Source organism: Phascolarctos cinereus, unplaced genomic scaffold (assembly GCF_003287225.1).
Source record: "Phascolarctos cinereus isolate Bilbo 61053 unplaced genomic scaffold, phaCin_HiC Scaffold_3;HRSCAF=262, whole genome shotgun sequence".
In the NCBI taxonomy this organism is placed as follows: Eukaryota; Metazoa; Chordata; class Mammalia; order Diprotodontia; family Phascolarctidae; genus Phascolarctos; species Phascolarctos cinereus.
This window is the reverse complement of record NW_027555736.1, coordinates 145572289-145597107: the sequence shown is the minus strand read 5'-3', so window position 1 is coordinate 145597107 and position 24819 is coordinate 145572289. Positions and strand designations below refer to the sequence as shown.

Below are 24819 nucleotides of genomic sequence, written 5' to 3'. Positions count from 1 at the left end.
GTATTTATTAAGTGCCTAAGGAAGGGGGAAGGGAACAAGCATTTGTTAAGTGCCTATTCTATTAAGTGGCCCACTGGATAGAGGGCCGAACCTGGAGTCAGGAAGACATAGATTCAAATCTGGTGTCAGTCACTTATGAGCTGTGTGACACTGGGCAAGTCACTTAACTCTATTTGCTTCAGTTTCCTCATCTGTAAAATGAGCTGGAGAGGGAAATGGCAAACCACTCCAGTACGTCTGCCAAGAAAGCCCCAAATGAGGACGTGAAGAGTTGGATACAACTGAAATGACTGAACAACAACAATTATATGCCAGGTACCGTGCTAAGTGATTTACAAATATTATCTCACTTGATCCTCACAACAACCCTGTGAGGTAGATGCTATCATGACCCTCATGTTACAGATGAGGAAATTAAGGTAGACAGGTTAAATGACTTGCCCAGGGTCATGCAGTTAGAGAGTATTAGAGGCTGTATTTGAATTCAGGTCTTCCTAACACCGGCCTCATGGCTGTCTCTGCTAGACCACCTAGCTGCCTATTTATAGGTCGAGTGGTGAATTAAGTGTTAGAGATAACAAAGGCAAACAATCAGTCTCTGTTCTCAAAGATCTCACAGTTGATTGGTGGAGATGGCACACAAACAACAAAGTACCCACAAGAGGTAGGTTAAGCTTCAGGTGGTCTCAGAGGGAAGGCTCTAAGGTTAAGGAGGTCTGGAAAAGGCTTCTTGCAGAATTCAGCTGGGACTTGAAGGAAGTCAGGGAAGCCAGGAGACAGAGATGAGGCAGGGGAGAGTTCCCTCAGTTTTTGCCTCCAACAAGCATTAGCTATGTGACTCTAGGCAATTCACTCAAGTTTGCAATGCTCTAGGCAGCTCTTTATAAGTTTCAGAGAAAGTGCTAGCCTATACTGGTGAAGCAAGTTTCCTCAGCAGGGGTTCCCTATACCAATTAATCATAAGTCTGAAGAAAAAAATAACATGAAACTACAATACTGTCTAAAGCATCATGATGATTTTTTATTTTTTAATTTTTCAAGTACAAGTATTTTTTAAAATTTCTCTCTCCTTCCTACCTGCCTCCCTCATTCAGCAATTTAAAAACAAAAAAAAAATTCTTCAATACATATCAACATAGTCCAGCAAAACAAACTCTCACATTAGCCATGTCCAAAAACATATGTCACTTTCTGCATTTTGAAGTTCATTTCTTCTCTGTCAGGTTTCATCTTCATTCTTTTGATTTATTGTTGCATTGACCAGAGTTATAAAGTCTTCTGAAGTTGTTTTTCACTATAATGTTTTTATCATTGTATAAAGTATTCTGTTTCTGCTTGTTTCACTCTGTTATCAGTTCATAAAGTGTTTCCAGTTTTCTCTGAAATTATCCTTTTCATAACTTCTTATACTAAAATAATGTTCCATTACACCGCAGTTTTTTCTAGCTACTCCTTAATAGTCCATTAGTTTCCAGTTTTTGGCTACCACGAAAAGAGCTGCTATAAATATTTTTGTACATATAGATTTTTTCCTCTTTTTTTCCCCTAAGTGTTGAGGGGCATAGACCTAGCAGTGGTATGGCTAGACAAAGGGTTTACACAGTTTGGTAAATTTCTGAGAATAGTTCCACGGTGCTTTCTAGAATGGCTGGACCGGTTCCCAGCTCCACCAAAGGTGCTCTACTATATTTGTTTTCCCACAGCAGCTCCAGTTGTTTTATTCTTTGTCATCTTTATCAGTCTGAGAGGTGTGAGTTAGAATGTCAAAGTGGAAGCATCATGATGATGGTGGTGGTGGTGATTTTTTGTATTCCTAGCCTGTCACCTGGTAGGTACTTAATGTTTGTTGAGTGATTGATTGATAGATAGTAATAGCTAACATTTATATAGGAATTTAAGGTTTACAAAAATAGTATAAACACATCTTAACCCCGCAAAAAACCCTTCAATGAAGATGCTCTAACAGTCCTATTTTATTGACGAGAAAACAGAGGCTCAGAGGTTATGTTACTTATCCAGGTTCACACAGCTAGTAAATGACTGAGCCAAATTTTGAGGTCTTTCTGACTCCATGTCCACTATTGCAGCTCTTTCAAGCATGGTTTGGGGTGGGGTTTGGTGGTATTGTTTGTTTTTTCAGAACCTAGGCATAATTTGCATTATATAGTTGATGTCTTCCCGAAAAGTTTTGCATAAATTGAAACTTGAGAAATCAAGTCACCTGTTAAGACACAGTTGATACATATTTTAAATTTTTATTTAACAGTTTTTCTGTTAAAAAGAAAGGGCCCACTGAATGGGGGTGTAGGAATAGACCTTGAAAGAACTGACATAAAAATAAAAGGTATTAAAAAAACTTTTAAAAAAATAATAAATAAAAAATGGTACAAGAGAATGATAGAAAACCAAATGCCTTGTAAATACTAGTCATGTAAATGCTTTGTTGGGCCAGAAATGCTTAATAGATGCATATCTGAGTTGGTGCAGACTATAAGTACTCTAGGAGTTTGGAGAAAGTTAAAAACGATGAACAATCAGGGAAAGTTTCATGGAAGAAGCAGGATGTTTAGGGAGCCTGTAAGAGTCCAATAGGTAGAGAAGATGAAGAAATTCATCATATAGTGGAGGAATAATACACACACACACACACACACACACACACATGCACACACACACACACACACACAGAGATTGAAAGCAAGAAAAAGGAAGATGTATTTGTGAAATGGGCACGTTTTCTTCATAAAGGCAGAGCCTTATGTTTTAAAAAACAAAAAACAAAACCAAGCTGACCATTTCCCCCTCAATCCCATCCTAATCTTGCTGAGAGACTCCTTCCCAGCTTTGACATCAAATCTGTTTTTCTGAGGAAAATAACAAAGGGATTGCAGGTTGCTTGTCATATTAGTGCTATAATTTATTATCAACTTTCATGCTCTTTTGGAGGAAAGACAGTGGCCGAGAACACCAGAAAAGTTATTCAGCTCTGCTTTGAATGGAGAACAATGAAGAATTATGGGCCTGTTGCAGCGAGGAAGTTTAAACAATTACTTTGCTTTGATTAGGAAGGGTAATGTCTCTCTTTGGGTAGGCAGCATTAACAGGAAGGTGAGGATGATGAATGCCTGCTCTGGCCTGCATAAATCTCACCTGTGCTCTTTTGTTGCCATTGAATGATGCATGTATGAGATAAATTCTCCAAATCTATTTTTGTGCTGTTGCCAGTGGCTCCTCGATAGAGTAAATAAGAGTTATAGCAGCCATAATGGCATCACTTATGAAGGAATAAAAAAAAATAAGCAAACATGTCCACACAGTCCTTATAAATCTATCATAAACAGCAGAACCTTCAGCAGAAGGTCCACTGCCCTGTTTTCTTGAGGGTGCTGGGGTGACAGCATCCCGTATTGGAATCAAGGGTAACTTTCCTTTCTGATTGGGAGCAAGCAGCTGCAGGAGTTTGGAGGTAGGGAAGGAAAGGAGGAAGTTGCTTCATAGTACATTTAGAATGTTGAAGTTGTGAAAGTTTCAAAAACCAAACACTCCGGCTTTGATAGTGCTGAATGCCATGCCTAAAGGTCCTGATGGCCCATGGTTTCTGGGCTAGGCTCTGAATGGAGTAGGAGCAGTGATATACTTGGCTAGGCTGAGTTATATGTGTGCTAGGCCCATACATTTGTGGAACACCTGTTTCAGTGGAGGAGGGAGAGAGGAATAGTAACTTCTGGGGAAAGAAGGAGATGAGTAGGAAGAAGCATTTAGGTGTTCTATATACCCTGGTTGCCCATTAGGAACCAGAGGGGAGGGAGAGAGGGAGAAAGGCCTTAGGAAGAAGTGGGATTCATTCAGTTTCGTTCAAATATTTGTTAAGCACCTACTATGTGTCAAGCACTGGGTGTCCAAAGATGAAAGCAAAATAGTCCCTGCCCTAGGTAAATGATTGGCAGCCATCTATGCAGTGTAATTACACTAAAAGCCCCTGAAAATATCTTTCCTTGGTCTACCGAGAGTAAAGGTATTATCTCCAAAATTGCTCTGTTTACCATGCATCTATTACCTAGCATAGGGAAACGTGTGAACCCCTCATCACTTCAGCACAGAATATGAGTAGCTCACATGTATGTTGAATCTTATAAAGCAAAACACTTTCTTCGCATAAGTGTTATAAGTATTATTATCCCCATTTTATAGATGATGAAGCTAAGACTCTAAAATGTCAGAGGTTCTTAACCAAGGATCTATAAAATTGGGTTTTGGAAAAATATATATTTTTTGTTAGCCGTGTTTCAATATAGTTAGTTTCCTTTGTAATTCTGTGCATTTTATACATTTAAAAACATTATTCTGAAAGGACATCAGTAGGCTTCACTGGATGATCAGAAGGGTCCGCTGTACATAAAAGGTTATGAATTTCTAGTCCAGAACTAGAAGAGACCACAAAGGCTGTCTAATATAATTCCTTCATTTTACAAATAAAGTGAGGCCCAGAGAGGTTAAATAAATTGCCTGAGGTCACACAGGTTATAAGTATCAGAGGTGGGATTTGAACCAAGGTGTGCTGACTATGGGGTAGTTGGAAGGTGGTTCAGTGGTTAAAATGCTGGGCCTGGAATCAGGAAAACTCACCTTCCTGAGTTCAAATCCAGCCTCAGATGCTTACTAGCTGTGTGACCCTGGGCAAGTCACTTAACCCTGTTTGCTTTACCTCAGTTTCCTCATCTGTAAAATGAGCTGGAAAAGGAATGGCAAACCATTCTTTTGGCAAACCACAAAGCCAAGAAATCCCCAAATGAAGGTCACAAAGGGTCGGACATGACTGAACAAGTGCTGATTGTAGTGTTATTGCCTACTATGCCTCAGCCACTTGTCCACCTTCATAAAATGAATGTTAGCTAGGACTCAAACCCAGATCTTTCAACTGTCCAAGTCAGGCTTTACCTTCTTTCACTTTACACCCTGCTAATGTATTGTATGAGTTATATGTCTTCTAATAAGTCTTCAGGATTCCAAAGGATGGAGGAAAGTATAGACATTTCAGTGAGATTGGGAGCTGAGAGGGCACTCAGATAGGGCTGGAGACTGGCTTTTCAGGAGAGGGCACAAGAAAGCTAGGCAGGATGTGCAGGTGCAGGAAGCTAAGAGGATGGCACAGAAAGAAGAGGCGGTGGATGAAAGGCATTGATTCAAAACTTCACCCACTTCACAATTTTGCCTGTGGCTAGCCCTGCCAGCCACACCTGGCTGCCTGCAGGAGTCCCCTGTGGAGAGACTGTGCATGTGTGGGGCTCTCAGACCACCCTCTATCTCCTTTCCCTTTCAATCTGTAGTTACATATCACTCTATGAAAAGCTGTGGCAAAGGACAGGCAATGAAACTTTGGAACTCCTGCCCTGGGGCTCAGCCATTTGGAGGGTAATGGAGTGAATGCAAACTTACCTGAGCCACTGTGTCTGGGCATCCCCAGACCAGACCATGCTTCATATGCCACCCAGTCATCCAGCCAGGCTATCTTTCCATCTGCCCTGCTCTACCCTCCCCCCTTGTTGTATGCATACTGATCAGTCAGTAAGTCAACAATCATTTAATAAGTGCTTACTATGTGCCAGGCACTGTGCTAAGTGCTGAAGACCAAGTCAGTAGTACTGGTGCTTTCTGGAAAAGATGCCTCAGTCAACTTCTATTTAGATCAACTTATTGTACTGTGATTCTGCAGACCAGAACTCTCATTCCTGGCCACCGCTTCCCTAGAGTTGTTGTCTCCTTCTATTGAAATGTAGGCTTCTTTGGGGGGAGGAACTATTTGACTTTTTTGCATCCATATCTCTAGCATTTAGCACATAGGGAACCTTTACTAAGTACTTTTGCATTCATTTACTTGAACATTGAGGCAGAGGGTTCCTATTTCAGTCATCTCAAGTATTTAGAGTACCTAGCACTGTGTCTGACCAGAAAGGTATGTAAAGTAGATACCCCTGGTAGCTGCAAGGATTTAGTTTTAATCTAATGAAGTCTAAGATCTGTGATCCCACTATATGCTGTTTTTACCTTCTCTGTGAGACATTATCCTCTTTCTTTGACCAGCTCTCTGTCTCCTGCCTTAGGGAGAGACAAGACTAGTCCAAGCCTGAAACAGCAATGAGTACCTTGGACAGCAGTTTAAAACAAACACAAAATCCCTGGACTCGTGTACCTAAAATCTCTTCCTAATAAGCACCACTCGGGGTCATTATGATAAACCTAATATGACTGACTCACCCCATCCCACTCCCCAGGCTATTCTAGTGCCCTTTTGTGACATCCCTAACTTCAGAGGAGAAATGACTTTGGGCAAGTCATTTCTCTTTGGGCTTTCAGCATCCTCATCTGAAAAACATGTTCTCCCAGGTCCCTTCAGTTTGAGGCAAGATGGTGTAGTGAATGGAGCACTGGACTTACAGTCAGGAGAATCAAAGTAAAATATTTACTGTCTCTGTGAACCTAAGCACGTCACTTAACCTCTCTCTGCTTCAGTTTCCTCATCTGTAAAATGAGGATGTTGTTCTTAATGTTCTCTAAGGCTCTTTTTAGATTTAAATCATTGATCCCATTATACCTTTAATGTTTACTTTAACTTGATTCCCCCTGTTTTCTTCTGCATGATGAGGGCACATAGTGTGATTTTTTTTAACCAGGCTAGAAATTCATCAGAGGCCACTATGGCGCTATCATCTCCCCCCTGATCCCCTGACACCATCCCTCCCCCACTTCCAGCCAAGAAAGCCCTGGTAACATGTCAGGGATTCAGACAGCCTCTCTCCAGATACCAGCTTTTCATAATAGACTGTTCTCTGCTCTTTTCTACCTTTCAGATTAAGTTTTCTCTAGTTCATAGATTGCCTCCAAACCATTCAGTCAAGCTGTTTGAAAAGGCAAGAAGAAAGAAACTTGACAGTGGGGAGGAAGCCGAGGGAGGTAGGGAGAGTGGGCCCAGGTGAGCTCAGGGCACATCTATGAATGTGAAGAAGTGGCCCTTAAAGGACACCAGCTGGATGCCTTCCATTCCAGAAGGAGTCCTTTGTCACCTCAGGTCAGACTGATGGGCCAGTGTAGCTATCCTCAGGCTAAAGCTCCACTGATGGAGGTGGAAGTTTTGCCTGAGTTAGGATGTGCACTGCCTGGGGCTGATAATTCCAGCCCACCAGGGAGGCAGAGTTAATCCTTCCCACAGGCCTTGGCAGGGGAGGACCAGGAATTATTTGGTTGTCTGCTTTTATTGGCCAGGGAGCTGAAAGACAAATAAGTTAACTCTTTGTCCCCGAAGTAGCCAGCCACTGAAGCGCAAACTTGAGGATTCCTACCACCTTGCCAAGCACTCAGCACAACTTGGGATGAAAACTGCAATGGGCCTCCAACAACAACAATACCCAAAGACAAATTTCATTATTTTTAAAGGCTGCAGGCCATTAGAACCAAGGATAATTGTGGAAGTTCCTCCTCTAGAGATCAGAAAGGAGAAGGGAGGTTTATCTGTCTGAGATTATTGTCATGTAGTCCGGCCAATAGGCAGGTGGATAGATGAAATGACTTCATGAGTGTTATTGAAACTGAATGATCCTGCTCTGGAGGCATATAGCAGCCCTTCCTCCCAAGGAACTCCATATGCTTTCACAGGCATCACTACCTCAGATATCTTTACAAGGTGTGGTGGAGTATAATAAATAATAGACTGGTCTTAGAGTCAGAAAGACCAGGGTTCAAGTCCATATTCTGACCCATAATAGTTGTATGATCATGAGCAAGTCACTTAATCTCTCACAACCCCCAGACAACTGTTTAAGACTCTTAAGTTCTATTGTGATCTACGTTGGTGGATGGAGTTTTCAAAGAGGGAGTTTCCAAACTGGACAAAATCATAGAACTGGGCAAAAAATGGCAGAAACTTAGAGTTAGAAGGGAGCTTAGTGACCATCTAGTCTACCTCACATTCCTCAAAGAATCTTCACTATAAAACACCTGACAAGTGATCAACTGGCCGCTACCTCCTAAGGAAATCCATTCACATTTTGGCATGGTTTGTATTCATTAAGATTTTCTTTGCCTCTTTGCAGTTTCTACCTATATCTTCTCATATTGCACTTGGGAGACAAATGGGACACAGAGAATCAAAGATTTCATGCCGTAAGGGTCCTTTGAGGACATTAAATCGTATATAACTCATTCTTTAACATATGAGAAAACTGAGTCACTAATTTTCCCAGTCTCACAGCTAATAAGTGTCTGAGGTGGAATTTGAACCAACATCTTCCTAATTCCAAGCCAGTGCCCTATCTCCTGTGCTATATTGCCTTTCTAGGAGGAATAGATCACAGGTGGGAAAACTGAGACTCAGAGAGGCTAACTTGTCTAGGGTTAATGCATTGCAGGAAGAATCAAGACTAAAGCCATAGTACCCAGACTCCCTAAAAAGTACCCCAGCATCACCCTCCCCTCAGCTCTCTGGTCATGAGACACTTAGCCCAGCTGCCCAAAATTTCCAATGCATAAAATCAGAGATCTTGGCCAGAGAAGGGACCTTCTGTTGTGGATCTGTGATTCTTTCCAAGTACAGCCCACACCCTTTGGCCATAGTGGGACAGGAGTGTTAGGGAGCTGACTATGCTGTGTGTGTAGTCATGGAAAGTAGGTGGATTTATTTGCCTGACTTCCTGGTTGGCTCCCCTGTCCAGGCAGGGGGCTCCTCCACTCTGGGAAGCTGGCACACCGTGAGTCATTTGCCCTTGTGTGTTCCTCCACATGGTAGCATCCCTCCCCATGATGCTGGCATCTATTTCGGAGATGTCTGGGTGGGTTCCCTGGAGCTACCACTCTCCCAGCTGCCTGGGACTAAATCTTGCCCAGAGTGTGACTGTGAGCAATCAGGCTCACCACTCACCTCAGACCCAAGACATGTTGAGTTTCCTTGTTCTCCTGCCCAGTGAGCTGGGAAAAGAGAAGAATGTCAGGCTGACATGGGGATGCTGGGTGAAGATGCAGAACCAGCCCATGGCCAAATCGTGAAGGAGCCTGGTGACTGGAAAGGACGCAAATGGGCAAAGCTGAAGGAGGCTTTTGGTCCTGGCTCCAGGGCTAAAGATCTGTGTGACCTTGGGCCAATCACTTTACTTCTCTGGGCCTTAGATTCCTCATCTGTCCAATAAGGGAGGTGTTCTAAATGATCTCTCTAGGGAACTGTCTAACCCTGAAATTCAAGGATTCTGTGGTTGCCAACCCACTCTAGGAAGCTGGAAATGCTGTTTTTTTAGCTTAAATGATTTTTTTGACATAATATTATCATGAAGCAGTCAGCAAGCATTTAATAAAGTGTCTGCTGCATGCTATGCTAAGCATTGGGGAGGCAAAGAAAGGCAGAAAGCATTGCTGCCATTAGGAGCTCACATTAGTATGGTGTAGACAAGACATAAGTAAACAGATGCATCCCCAACATATGTAGAGCAAGAGGAAGGCTGTCTGAAAGGGGAAGGCATTAACAGCTGAGAGGACTGGGAAAGGCTCCTGTAGAAGGTGGGATTTCAGCTGAGTCCTGAAGGTTGCTAGGGGAAACTAAAGTGGAAGTTGAGGGGGAGGCTGAGTATTCTAGAAATAGGGGACGGCCAGGGCAAAGGCACAGAGGTTGGCCAGACTTGGAGTCAGGAAGACCTGAGTTCAAATATTGCCTCAAGTGCCTACTGGCTGTGTAATGTGAGCTAGTCATTTAACCTCTCTGTTTCAATTTCCTTAGCTCAAAAACAAGGATAATACTAGCACTCTAACTTACAGAGCTGTTGAGTTCACCCAGCCATGTTATAAAAGCAACAAAGGTGATACCCTCTTCTATAGCATTTCCTCTTTCTCATTTTCTCTCCTGCTCTCCTTTGCCTGCAGACTCTCTGTGTCTGTCTCTGACTCTTGCTCTTCCTACGCCTTTCTTCTCTTTCCTCACTGTCTCCTCAGGCATTCCTTCTAACTCTGCCTGTGCCTGTGTCTCTCTTGCCTTTAGCACCACAAATAAATGTCTGTTGAATTGAATTCCCTGTCCTGCTCCATCTTTCTACTTTCTTCTTACCACATTCTCTAAGTCCTTCTCCCTTTCTTTTCTCTCTTCTCTCCCTCCTGTCACTGTCCCCTCATCATCTCCTCCTAGCCCTCACACATTTCTAAATTACCCCTGAACAGATGCTGCCTCACAGAAATTGACCTGTAGATCTCTTCCTTGGGGCAAGCTTATTCTCCCTCAAAGTGAGCAGGCCAGTGCTTCTCTGCAAGGCTGCTTTAATTGTTAGGTTAGTTATTATTTAAGATGAAGCGACTGCCTGGTAATGGATGTCCTAAACACTGGTCCTTCTACCTGCCCTTAAATCTAGTGTTCTGAGTTCTGAGGCTGGGGACCCTTAATGTCTCTCTACTTTTCTCTGTCCTGATGTGTGAGGAGCAACTTGGGAGATATGGCTGCACTGGACCAGTGTCCAAGAGGCAGCATGGTCCAGTGGAAGGCATGCTGGATTTGGGGGTCAGAAGAATCTGTGTTTGAACCTGAGATCAGAGAACCAGCTCTGCTGCTTGCTATGTGTGTGACCTTGGGCAGGTCACTACCCTTCTGGGACTCAATTCCTGATTTATAATATGAGAGAGTTGGAATAGCTGGATTCAGAGATCGCTCCCAGCTTTTGAGCGAGAATCATCGTGATGGTAGCAGCACACTAAGTGCTTGTAACAGTACATCACTGGGGGATCAGAGAGGCAGAGGTCACATAGGACTTTAGAGATAGTCTAATCAATCCCATTTTTCACAAGCAAACTAAGAACCGGGGGAGGGGGAAGTGGTGCCCTTAGAAGTTTCACATTAGCTGTGACAATAAGAAAGTTACCCCCCCCACACAATCCCTCCTTTCTTCTTCCCCTCCCCACTGGTCCCCTTCCCATGTTATAATCCTGCTGATGAAATATTGACAGAGTCTCTCTGAGTGTGTCCTGTGGTTAGGTTAGTACTATGGTGTCATCCCTGCAGCAGAAAGCTCTTTCCTGTTGCCAGAAATTTCTCTCTACCACCATTTTAAGGCAAATGGAGATTCTTACACATAGTGGGTGCTCAATTAAAAACTTTTTTTTGGTGCTAATTTGCTAATTAATCAGAGGCTGGTGGTACAGGACCATGAATCTAAATTCCGTAAGAGGAATGCCTTAGAAGGGGACTGCTCCCCAGTTTGTGATTCACACATGATAGATAATAAGAGGCTCAGTAGATAGAGCCACAGTTAGACCTGTAGTCAGGAAGACCTGAGTTCAAATCTGACCTCACGTACTTAGCTGTGTGACCCTGGATAAGTCACTTCACCTCTTTATGCCTCAGTTTACTTATTTGTAAAAATGAGGATAATAATAGCACCTACCTCCCAGGATTGTTGGGAGGATAAAATGAGATAATATTTGTAGATAATCTTTGAAAACTTGAAAGCTCTTTGTAAATGCTAGCTCTAAACTAGCTGTTATACAGCACTTTAAGATTTATGATGTACTTATTATTATTTTATAATGTATAATATATCGTATATATATTTGTTCTTCAGTTGTTTCATCATGTCCAACTCTTTGTGACCCCATGGACCACACCGTCTGTGGAGTTTTCTTGGCAAAGATACTGGAGTGGCTTGCCATTTCCTTCTCCAGCTCATTTTACAGATGAGGAAACTGAGGCAAACAGGGTTATGGGACTGGTTCAGGGTCACACACCTAGTAAGTGTCTGAGGTTGGATTTGAACTCAGGTCTTCCTGACTCCAGGCCCAGTGCTCTATCCGTTGAACCACCTAGCTGGCTCCTAGGCTGTTGTTCTTCTTTCGTTCTTGAAGAGGACCAATGACATCATGGAGATGATGTCTTGACTTTCACATGAATTGGATTTATGTGAGGCAGAGTTTCACAAGGTTGTCAGAGTCTTCAAAGTGCAGAGGTTAAGTGACTTGCCCAGGGTCACACGGCTAGTAAGTATAGGGAGTTGGATTTGAACTTGGAGCTTCGTGACTCTGGGCCCACGTACGCACACATATGCACACACATACACATGCGTGTGTATGTATGTATATATTATCTCATCTCATTCTTACAACAACCCTATGAGGTGGGGGCTCTTCTTTTCCCCATTCTGCAGCTATTAAGAGGAGACTTGGAGGATACATATGTAGTAGAATCTCAACAGCTAGGATTTGTGTTAAACCAAAGACTTTTGTAACCTGGAGAGTATAGAGAAGAAGGGTGTGTGTGTGTGTGTGTGTGTGTGTGTGTGTGTGTTTGGAGCAGGTGGGGGGTCAGATGGCCAGGTGGAGGAGGGTCTCAGTCCTGACTCCCCCCAACTATGGCTTTGCCTTTCGTGGGGCTGTCCTCTGACACCATGGTGCCAATCAGCCTGGCCTGGGTACGGGGAAGAACAGATGGTGGGAGAGAATCAACAGAACACAGATGATTGTTCTCATTCCTAAAAATCCCCAGGACACAAAGCCAGGGACAGCCAGGGAATGTGGACACAACAGGCTTGTAATAACAGTCAGCTTTAAAGCAGGATTTGTTTGTTTTCTTAGGTCATTAGGCCTACTGTTACTTATTTTCAGAAGTGCCTAGAATAGGGGTGGGGAACCTGCAGCCTCAAGGCCACATGTGGCCTTCTAGAGCCTTAAGTGCTGCCTTTTGAGTGAATCCAAATTCAAGGCCACAGGCTCCCCACCCCTGAGAACAATGTAGCATACACTGAAGAAGTTTCCCAAGTGCCTCTTGTATGGATGAAAGGATGAATGAATGAATGAATGAATGAATGAATGAATGAATGAATGAATGAATGTTCCAGTGTTCTAGGAGGAGCATTATTTGCCAAAACTTTAGAGTTAGTAGTGACTGAGGAAACATTAGGAAATCCCCAAACCTGGGTGCCGTGCTGTGTCCCATGGCCTGGCCTACAAAAAGAACACTGGATTTAAAGACTGAGGACCTGGGTTTGAATCCTGTCTCTTCTGTTTAATCATAGCATTTACAGCTGAAAGGAACTTTAGAGACTATTTAATACAATTCCCTCCCTTTACAGATGAGGAAATTGAGTGGAGAGGTTCCTTGCCTAAAGGCACACAGGGCATCAGCGGCAAGGCTGTGATTTGATGTCTCCTAATCCAGGGTTCTTTTCATTATACTGCACTGCTTCTATGACTGAACAAGTCACTTTCCTTCTCCAGCCCTCAGTTTTCTCATCTGTAAAACCAGAAGGATTAGACTAAATCCTCTGCTTAGCAAAGACTTACAGTGCTGTTGTGGGAGGGTAATGGAGAGGATGGGGGGTAGGGAGGGATGTGGCGTTTTTGTTTTTTTAGGGGAGGGTTGCCAGAATCTGTGATTTAATTAATATAGAGAATTATCTGTATAGAAACTGCCTCTGCCTCTGGACAGTTCCACTATAGTAGGTGGTACAGTGGATACAGTGCTAGGCTTGGAGTCAAAAAGACCTGAGTTCAAATCCAACCCCAGAAACTTCCTAGCTGTGTGACCTTGGGCAAATCACTTAATCTCTATTTGCCACTGAAGAAGGAAATGGCAAACCCAGGGACAGAGATCCAGGGGGTCACAAAGAGTCAGACAGGACTGAACCTGACAATGACAGAGTTACCACAGAGAGTTTCCTGGAGTCACTTAGAGATTCACTGCCTCGTCCAGGGTCACCTAGCCCAGGTATGTCAGAGGTAGGACCCAAGTCTGTCTGATTTCAAGGTCGGTTTTCGATCCAGTGCGCCAGGCCACCTCTCATGGAGATGTTACAGCTAGCTGCCTACTAGATGTGTCTTCTTCATGAAATCAAATAGAGCTGTGGGCACAACTTTTTAGGTCTGGCATATTTTTTCAGGTTTTCTTTTCTTTCCTACCAAGCCTGGTCTTTTATTCCTTGTTCTTGTGGGGGTTATTTTGAATTGCTTTTTGTTTTGTTTTGTGTTGTTGCTGTTTTTGTCCTCCAATCCCATTAACTCTAGCCCCAGACTCTGGGGGCTGTAGTAAGACACCTGTACCATAACAGAATGTAGGTCCTGGGCACTTTCAGCCTCTTTTATTCCCTAGCTTATATCTGCAAACCAAGGATTCTTACCAGGGGGACTGGAATTCATTTTCTCCAATCTCCCCATAACAGAAAGCTGCATTTTAGGTTACCAAGCAAGGTTTTAAATTGCTGTCTTACTCGGGACTTGGGGATGCTTTGGGAGGGAAGATGGAGTGGGTGGAGAGGGGAGGGAGAGTGACAAAAGAGGACCGGTGTGTTCATAATTCTAATTTACTGTTGGCAGTTAGCTTCCTAAAACTGCTAACCTTTCAACCTTCTTCCCACCATCACTGGGGGAACTATTGACATTCAGAATCTGCAAGCCAAGTAGCGCAGTCAGAGAGGGAATGTTTTTTTAATGGGGACTTGTGCCTGGGTGGCAGCCGCCGTGGATAGGGCCTGTTCTATTTGCATAGTTTTCAGTTTATAGATCAGGCTGCATTTTAAGAGGCTTTTTCGAGTCCCTTTCCTGGGAAAAAAAAAAAAACAGTGCTTGGGTAGAAATTTTGCCATATGTGGTTTTTCAATGTATTAGCTTTTTATCTTAATCTCTTCCAAGAAATAGAGAATTGGGGGTTGGGGGATTAGAGAGGTGAGAGGCAAAAAAGGGAAGATGTATATGTAAAGTAGGTTCTCCACATCTTGTAGGGAGAGAAAGCCATAGCTAGCCCAGAGTATCACTTCTCATGTCTTTCTATTAGTAGCAATCCCTTAAACATTGGTAGGTCCCAGAGAACTTCCAAAGGCCATTGTGTCACTATGTATAAACATCCACACATTCACATATATCTGTTGTTAGAATGACCCACTTCTCTAGTCTGGACGGCTGTTAGTCTCTTCTGTCCATACACTCCCTTCTTCCTCTCCCTCCTTTCCCCTCCTCCTTTGGCAATCAAGTCAAGAACTAAGAGCAAGAAGTAGAAATTATAGGAAACTTCCTAATGATTATATATGTCCCAAAGCATAATGGACTATCTTTGAAAGTAGTGGCTTTCCCCAAACTCCCCCCTGTCCCCCACCATGGCCAAGGAAGGCAAAAGGCAAAAGTTGAATGACCACCTGTTAGTTATAGGACAGAAAAGATTCTTGTGAAGGTATAGGTTGGATTTAATGATTGCTGTGATCTCTTCCAGTTTTTTGAATTCTGTGATATCAATAATAAATAATTTATGGCTAATTAGATTGTCTACTATGCCATAGGATGCCGCAATAGGAATTGGGGATAAAAAGAAGTATAAGTTATAGTTACTTCCTGAGACTTACAACCTAGTTGGGGAGGCAGGTCACAAGCACAAGAACAAATCAAGACGAGGTAGTGTGGGCTTATATTGTACCGTCATATGCTGGTACAAGTAGTTAATGTAACAGGAATTCAAAGAAAGCAACAGATTCCAAGGGCTGGGGTAGGCAGAGGAAGCTTCATGGAAATTCCAAGACTTGACCTGGCTGGGAATAAAGATGATAACATCTCAGACATTTGTCATTTTGCTTCAAAGGTTATAAAGTGAATTCCCCACAAGAGCCCTTGGAGGGGAGGTATTACTCTATACTCTATTTCACAAATGAAGATACTGGGAGTCAGAGAAGCAAGTGGAGAAGCAAAGGCTAGGAGGCAACAGGCACAGGTTTTCATGACATCTAAGGAATTTAGACAAGTGCAGATGGCATTCCAGGAAAGGGGAATGATTGGGAGCACATATTCATTGTGTTTGAGTGCAACAGTTGCAGAGGATTCCGGTAGGAGAAGAATGAGAGATGAGATGGCACAGATTGTCTCCGGCCTCACTTCTCAGGCTCAGAAGTTTGGATAATGTGGAGCTCTTGAGCAGGGGAGGGACGTTTTGGGAAATTGCTCTGGCAATAGAGCATAGATTAGATTGGAGTCAGAAAAGACCAGAGGCAGGAAAATATGAGATTATTGCAGTAGTCCAGATGTAAACAAAATGATGAGGACTCGGACTAGGGTTGTATCAGTGAGAATGGAAAAGAAGAGACAAATCTGAGAGATGGAAATTTAAAGGGAAAAAGATGGAAAAGACTTAAGGGTGAACCCTGGGAGAGAGAGCTGGTCCTTCCTCCTCGCTGTTGTTGCAAGAGACAGGCTTAGTCAGAGCAAGGCCAAGGTGCAGCTGAATCTTCAACCTATTCTATCTCAAGGATGTTCTGAGCTCAGCTCAAACTCCTCTTTTCCTGTGGAATGAGCTGTCTTAATTTGGCCCAGGGGAAGGGGAGAGAAAGAAAAAGGAGGAAAAAAATGGGGTTAGATCATTATGAATCAGTCTCTGTTTGTTTTTCTTGCTCAGGCCCTTGGAAGAGTGATTTAGATATTTTCCTTTCAGTCTTAAAACACAAACCTCCCCAAAGTCATTAAATTGGGAAGTGATGCCAGACATTAGACAGTCACTGAGCTGAAACCTATTTGGTTGAAAGATATAGTCAAAGGAGCTTCCCTCACCATTTTATTAGGTGAGTAGCAGGAAAGTTCCCAAAGACCCTTTCTGACACATCTGTCCAAATCTGCAGCCACAGATGGCTACTCAGAATACACATTCTTCAGAACTGGGGCTTAGATGTTGAAGAAAAGGGAAAGGGGAAAGAGAAGGGAACAAGAATTTATTAAGTACCTACTATGTGCTTAATTATTATTGTGCTAAGCCTTTACAAATATCTCATTGGGAAGTTCAGGAAGCGAAAAAAGGCAAAGCTAGATCCAATAGAAAGAAGTTATGTGGAGTTTGATTTTGATTCGGTATAAGGGGAAATCTTCATTCTCCTCCTTTACATGGTCCAGCCTTTACATAGAATCACATGGAATCTTGGCACTGGAAGGGAGCTCAAGGTCATCTAGTCTGATCCCCTTTTCAGTGCAGGGATCTCTTTTACGTCATCCCTTCTATCTGAGCTCTCTACCTATATTTACTGATGTGGTTGGTTGTGTCTGTTTACTTCTGGACTTGTGTGTTCCTATGGATATGTTCGTGTAGGTCCTGTTTCCTCCTCCATACTGGGTACTCCCAAGGGCAAAAGACTGTGTGATTAGTCTCTTTCCTTCTCGTGGATTCCTCCAGTACACCTAGTTCAGAGTGTATGTGAGGGACCTTCAGCGCGTAGTACTAAATGTCTGTCCACTCAGAGAGAGACTGGTTTCCCAGTCTGACTTGGCCCACATGAATGGATTGAAAGTTAAGTGGGTTTTGTGTAGGTGTTCATGTGGGGAGGGAGGGGGTTTGTTTTTGTTTTTGTTCTGTTTTAAGTAAAAAGTCTTTGAGTTTCAGTCATCAAAGGTGCATTAAGCAGCTGATAAAGACCTTTCAAATTTGGTTTCCATTGTGTCAATATCCAGTGGGCACATTTATATTAACTGTGCAAACACTGTATGTGGCCATGTGCCGAAGAGTTAAATGTCATGAGTGTATTCGTCCTCAATCTGCCCAGACACATGTCCCTCAGAAGTCCTTGCCAGAAGAGCAGATTGGACCAACTCTGTGCTCATTGCCCAGAGGACAACCCTAGATTTCCAGCTGGCTCTGGGAGTCCTAGGCACATTTGTATCTGGGCACATGAGAAATGCTAGTCTAGGTTAGTCCCATAGTCCCCCCTCTCTCTCCCCAGCCTGGAATTCTCTCTGGCTAAAGCTGCTTTGGAGGGGGCTATGGTTGTCTTCTCTGACATTAAGCTCAGAGAGTTAGAGACATTCTCCCTAACACCCTGAGAATACCATCACAATGGATTGTTAATTTTTCCAATTGTTCCAAACTATTGATTCTATTCCCCCCCCCTTTTTTTTTTAGTTTCTGCTGCCTTATTGCTTACATGTGTTTACTCTTTACTGTGTAAAGTAGCTCTTGCACTGATGGGTGCTAAAATGAAAGACAGTGCTATGACTGCAGAATGAATCTGGGACCGGGATTCAGGACACCTGGGTTACAATCCTAGAACTAAATAGCCATGTGACCTTGGGCACATCATTGTCTCATGATGGAGGTGAACTAGCCAGAGATGTCAAACTTGAGGAGTGCAGCTAGAACCAAGTTAAAATTTGATTGGGAAATGTTTAACAAAATAAATATAAATACAGTAAAACATAGATAATGTTAACTTGTGGTTTTCTGAGTCAATATGTGGCTCACAGGGATTGACTTCTTTTTGAATTTGATACCACTGGACTAGACAATTTTCAAAGCTCCTTCCCAGCTTCCAAGAAATATCCAGCTGTTTAATCAGTATTTCTTAGGCTACTATATCTCCAGCCCTATGGTTCTCAGAGGGATACAAGAGACAGTATAAGACATGGTCTGTGCCCTCCAGGAACTTAAAATTTAGTTCGGGAACTTGACCAACAGAAGTGGAATAATGATAACAATGACCATGTATGTAATACTTTCAAGTCTGCAAAGCACCTTATGTAAGTTTTCTCATTTTAGCTTCACAACAGCCCTGTGAGGCAGGCATTTCAGGTGCCATTATGCCATTTCACAGATTACAAAACTCAGGCTCAGAATGCCTTGTTTATGTTTGAGGCAGAATTCGAACCTCAGACCTTCTTAACTCAAAGCCCATCAGTGTATCTATTCCACTACACTGCCCCTCAAGTAGCTAGAGAACGCAGTGTAATATGATTCATTGCAGAATTGTGTCATTTACGCTGTAAGTGCAGCCTGTAATTTTCCTCAGTCACCCATTCCAGGTGCTTACACCTGTCCCCCCAATTAAGTACTTCTTCATGTCTAACTTGCAGTTAGTACTGCCCTCCCTTGGTAATTTCACTCTCCTTCCTGCCCTTTCAGGGTGTATGAGGATAAAGGATGAACCGAAAAGAAGGCCTGAGTCACTTGGCTCAGGGTAGGCCAGGGTGATAATTATCCTCAGAACATCCTGTAAACTCACTTCTCCTGGTTCCCAAGGCTGAGTGGGAGGGAGACATTCATCTCCCTCTTCCCACTGTCTTTTTTTCCCTTTGCCGTCTTTGGAGGCTCCTAGATTTGTACTTGGAAGGGAATTAGAGAGCAACATCCCCCCCTTTTGTAGATAGGGAAACTGAGGGCCAGAGAGGATAGGTGACTTGTTAAAGGTCACACAGGTAGTAAGGATTTGAACTCAAGTCATTTGACCAGCTGTGAATTCAGAGCACTTTCCACTCTACCATATTGCTTTCTCTTGATGTTAGAAGTCATGCATCACGGCTTGCTGGAGGGTGGATCTGACCTTCTCCCGTAGAGCCTGTCACATAGGAATTCAATGAATATTTTTTCAAAGAATGAATTCTTTTAATGAATGAATTCAGTTTTTGAATGAATGAATTCCTTTAAAGTTGTATAGATGTGTGCCTGGATCAACTTCAAGATGTGTCATCCAACCTCCCAGACCTACATTCTAGAGATGTATTCTTCCTTACCCTTTTCCTACACCTCTTCCCCTTCTTCTCCACCCCCAACCCCAGGCCTTTAGAACTGAGCACCTCAGTTAGGAGGAGGGGAAAGAGCAGGAGGAGTGCTACCTACAGAGCCTGGTGCACATTCATTGTGAAATTTATTTCCTGTTGTATCCAATTTGCATTAATGTAGCTCATTAAAAGATAATTATTATGTGGGGAAGAGGCCACAGGATCCATCAGTGAAACATCTGGAATTATTTTGGAGGTTTGATGAAGAGCCAGCCTGAATCTCAGACCTTCCTGAAGCCATGGTTCCTGATGTCAAAATCAGGCCCTTATTTTGGCAGTGGCAACAAAGCTTCCGGGCCCCACTGAGGGCTGGCCCTGGCCCTCTGGTTCTGGTAGTACCGCCCAATGGAAGATTGACACCCACCTGCCAGAACGATCTGAGGAGGGATGATGCAGTCTAGGCCAAGAAGCACTCCTTACATTGAAATGACTCCAAAATAATCAGTTCAATTCAGTGAACGTTTATTAAGCACCTGCTATGTGCCAGGCACTGTGGTAAGTGCTGGAGACGCAAAAAGAGGCAAAAGACAGTCCCTGCTCTCAGGGGGCTTACAATCTTATGGAGGAAAAGAGGGGGACAGAGAAATAAGCATTTATTAAATGCTAGGCACTGTGCTAAGTGCTTTACAATTATCTCCTTTGATATTTCCACTGGACCATTGATGCCATTTGTAATAACAATGATGAAGATGATAATATTTAAGTACTTTTTACAAATATTATCTCATTAAATATGATCACAACATCTCTGCAAGGTAGGGGCTATTATTATTCCTGTTTCACAGATGAGGAAATTGAAGCAGACAGAGATTAAGGAACTTGCCCAGGTTAACAGTCAGTGTCTGAAGCTGGATGTGAACACAGGTCTTTCTGTTCTGTGCCATATAGCTGCCTCTCAAAAACAGGAAAGGAAGAGAATAAACATTTATTCAACACCTACTGTGTGCTTAGCACTATGCTAAGCACTTGAAAAATAATAGATTTTGCTGGGTCCTATGAGGAAATCAAGGACTGTTCTTGGTCTAGTCAGATAAGACCTAAGTTAGAATGCTGGGATACTCAGGAACAGTTCAGAGAGTGTCTTTTTTTTGGGGGGGGCAATTGGGGTTAAGTGACTCGCCCAGGGTCACACAGCTAGTAAGTGTCAAGTGTTTTATCTGAGGCTGGATTTGAACTCAGGTCCTCCTGACTTCAGGGCTGATGCTGTATCCACTGCGTCACCTAACTGCCCCCAGAGGGTGTCTTCTTGCCCACCCCTACTGCCAAGCCATCCATCCATCCTTTTTTCTTTCAGTGGACTAACACAAGCCCTTGACTCCAGAGCCCAGATGATCTCCTCAGTGTCCCCCAAGCTCTCCTATTTTTAAAGTTAAATGAATAGGATCATAGATTTAGAGCTGGAAGAGGTCTTAAAGATTATCAGGTCCACATCCCCTCATTTTACAAATAAGGAAACTGAGACTGAGAGAGGATAAGTGATTTGCCCAGAATTACACAGCAAGAGAAAGCTATGCTTAAATACGCAACATTTAGAAAATATTCCTTATTAGTCATTTAATGGCAGCTTCATCTAGAGGGCAAGAGGGAGAGCGGGGAAGAGAAGAACTCAGGCTAGAAAGAAGAGAGGAATGATTAGGAAAAAGGCTGATTAATGCCGGAAGGAGGCAGCTTCTTCCTCAGTCTGACCTTTCAGAGTACCTGTCTACAAGCCCTTGGTCAGTCTTCCATCCTGGCTGAGGATGAGGCTGGGCTCAAGTAACTTTGGATAAGGATCTCTGGATTTGGAGTCGAAGGACCCTGGGACGAGTCCTGGCCAGGCTGCTTACTACCTGTGTGACCTTGGGCAAATCCTTTCAATTCTTTTGGCCTCAGTTTCCCTATCTGTAAGATGAAGTGGCCGGGTTCAGATACCTTCTTAGTCTGGATCCTAATAAATTTAAGGGTCCCACTTAAACTTGACTTCTCTTCACATCTCACCTCACTAATCTGGTTGGGAAAACAGAGCTGTGTGTCTTTTGAGCCAGACTCCGCTGGGTGTGGAGCTCCCATGGAGACAGATGCTGCCTTTCACTGGCTCTTCTCCCATCATTCACTGAGATGCTCGGAATGATTGTAATCATAGATTACATTTATAGAGCCCTGCAGTTTTTAAAGGACTTGCACACACAATATCTCATTTAATCCCCACAGCAATCCTTCACCTGTTCCCTGGTGCTTGAAATTCCTTAACTGGAAGGCCGACCTTTTATTCTCCTCTAATGAAAGATCAAGCTTAAAAAGCAAATTACAGTGGGTAAATTGACTTACATCCACATTAAGGTGTAACCGATTGGTATCAGAGTTTTCCCAAGCAAGGTTGGGTTAAGGGAGTGGGTGAGGGTAGAGCTGTTCCTTTAAACTTGGTACTGGATCTCCTGCCTCCAGGTCTTTACCTAAGCTGTTCCCTCTGCCTGGAATGCAGTTCCTCTTCACTTTGGATTCTTAGCATCTCTAGCTTCCATCAAGGCTCAGCTCCTGTTCAATGTCTTATGGGAAGCGCTGTCCTGAGCCCTTTCATTGTTAGTGCCCTCTTCCAGTTCTTTATGTGATTATATGTATGTGTGTGTGTGTGTATGTGTGTATGTGTGTGCGCGTGTGTATGTATATGTACACATGCACATATATGCACAGATATCATATATATGTAGGTAAAGGTACATATGTATGTATATACATATCCATTTATATGTTATATCCCTCAGAAACATATAAGGTTCTTAGAGAGACGGTTTTTTATTTTGTCTTTGTACCCTTAGCATCTTGTCCAGTGCCTTGCACATAGTAAGTATTTAATGATATTTTTTTCTGGAGAGGGAAACCAAAGACAAATTTTGACTTCCCCAGGTTGTTAAAAGCCAGTCCTAAGGATGAGCTCTGGATTCTCATTCCTCCTAGAGATGACAGTTTAAAGTGACATGGGAGTGTTACCAGTTAAGCAATCAGTAAGCATCTATGAAGTACTTCTTATGTGCCAGACACCATGCTTGGTTGCTGAGGGCACAGAGACAGAACTGAAATAATCCCTGCCTATGACACCGTAGTAAGGAGTATACAGTCTAGTCGAAAAATATAACAGGCACATACAGGGTGTCCCAAAAGTCTTAGTGCTGTTTTAAATTCTCAAAACTTTAAAATACACTAAGACTTTTGGGACACTTTGTGTATAGATAGGTAATCTCTCATATTCATTCTCTCTCTCTTTCTCTCTCCCTTCCTTTTTCCCCTCCCTTCTTCCTTCTCTCTACCTATATCTACACACACACACACACACACACACACACACATAGAAGCAGCTAGGTGATGCAGTAAATAATTAGGTCTGGAATCAAGAAGACCATAGTTCAAATTTGGCCTCAGACACTGACTAGCCGTGTGGCCTTGGGCAAGTCACTTTACTTCTGTTTGCCTCACTTTCCTCATCTGTAAAATGGGGATAATAATAGCACCCACTTCCCAGGGTTGTTGTGAGGATCAAATGAGATAATAATAAAACACTTAGCACCATTCCTAGCACATAGGAAGCACTATATACATGCTAATTATTATAATTAATTTAGGGGGAAAGTGCTAGCTGGGAGGATCCATGAGAGAATGTGAAGAAGAAATTAAAGGTGACAGTGGACAAAGCTGTGGGTAGTACCGAGAGAAAATGAGAATAACATTGTTGCAGAAGCCAGGGAAAGAGAGAGGGTCTACAGAAAAGTCAAGGAGAATGAAGACTGGGAGAAAACCAATAGATTTGGCAGTTTAGGGAATCCTTGGTGGCCTTAGAGAAGGAAGTTTCATTAGACAGACAACTAGCATTTGTAGAGCATTTTCTATATGCCGGGCCCAATGCTAAGAGTTGGGGACATGAAGAAAAGATGAAACCAGTCCCTGCCCTCAAAGGGATTACATTTTAATGGGGGAGATAACATGTACATAAATAGGTATTTACAAGATATATAAAGAGCACAAGGAAGGGAACTTTGGGCAGGGAAGACGGGAAAGGGTTCTTGTTGAAGCTAACATTTTGAGCAGATCCTTGAAGGGAGATCCAAGCATTGTAGGAGAGTGCAAATAATGGATATAGCTTTAAAACAACAACAAAAATGACAATATAACAAGAAAGGAGTCAAGTTAAAATACCCTTGTAAATTCACATTACTGCTAATCCAAAATGTGGCGAACTAGCTCAATAAAATTCTTAGGTAAAGTCCCTTGTGTCCTTCCTTGAGGACTTTACTAGAGTGCCATTTTGCAGAAGATATTAAAAGACCTTTAGAGATTTTAGTTGTTTATCCTCCATTAACTCTTTATTTAGCCAAGATTAGCAAGTGAATAAAAGGATAATAAGGAGGCAGAGAGGTGGTTCAGTGGTTAGGGCTCTGGGCCTGAAGTCAAGAAGACCTGAGTTCAAAACTGACCTCTGACACTTATTAGGTGTGTGACCCTGGGCAAGTCACTTAATCCTGTTTGCCTCAGTTCCCTCATCTGTAAAATGAGCTGGAGAAGGAAATGGCAAACCCCTCTAGTATCTTTGCCAAGAAAACCCCATGGACAATATGATCCCTGGGATCGTGAAGGGACAGACATGACTGAACAACAACAGGCAGGGATTGCCTCATTTTCTTTTTTTTTTTTTATTCCTAGTGCCTGGGGATAATAATAAATGCCTTTTTGATTCAGTAAGAACAGACTATTCTTTGATTGTGCATTATTTCCCTCTTGCTGGGGACAGCTTTGGCCAGTTCTATCACTTTGATTTTGCCTTTTGGCCTACACTTTCTTTCCTGTTGGAGAATACTACAAACTCAGAACGTCAAAGAATTATTGTTCTTAGAGCTGGAAGGGCCATTAGAGATCATTCAGCGTGTTTTCTCTCTTGAGAGAAGTGAGGTGTTGTTTTTCCCATTTTGCAGATGAAACAAACATTTTGTGGTCAAATCTGGGGTGAAAAACCATTAGCGATGGGTGGGCCAGATGGTGGTAAGTCTCCAGGCTATATTGTGATATGATCCATTGCTGGGGTCTGTGGGCGATGCAGGGGCTGGAAGGTTTCTGGGTTTCAAGACTTTTGTGAATCCTTTAACTGTGAATTCTTATACACAAAGCTCTGGCCTGGAACTTGAGATCTGGCTTCCACTTTTACTTCTGCCATTAAGCGAGCTTTGTAGAAGTCACTTTGTGTACCCCAAGGGAGAGAGTGCTGGACTTAGACCTAGGTTCTTCTCCCACTTCTGACACCATCAGTCACTTAACCTCTCAAAGTCCCAG

General features: G+C 42.9%; 1 protein-coding gene across 2 annotated transcripts in view; it reads left to right on the top strand.

Annotated features, from left to right (window-relative positions):
• The window catches only part of MEGF11 (multiple EGF like domains 11), a 298924-nt gene that overhangs the window by 115775 nt on the left and 158330 nt on the right, over window positions 1–24819 (top strand). The gene's annotated exons all lie outside the window — the stretch shown is intronic.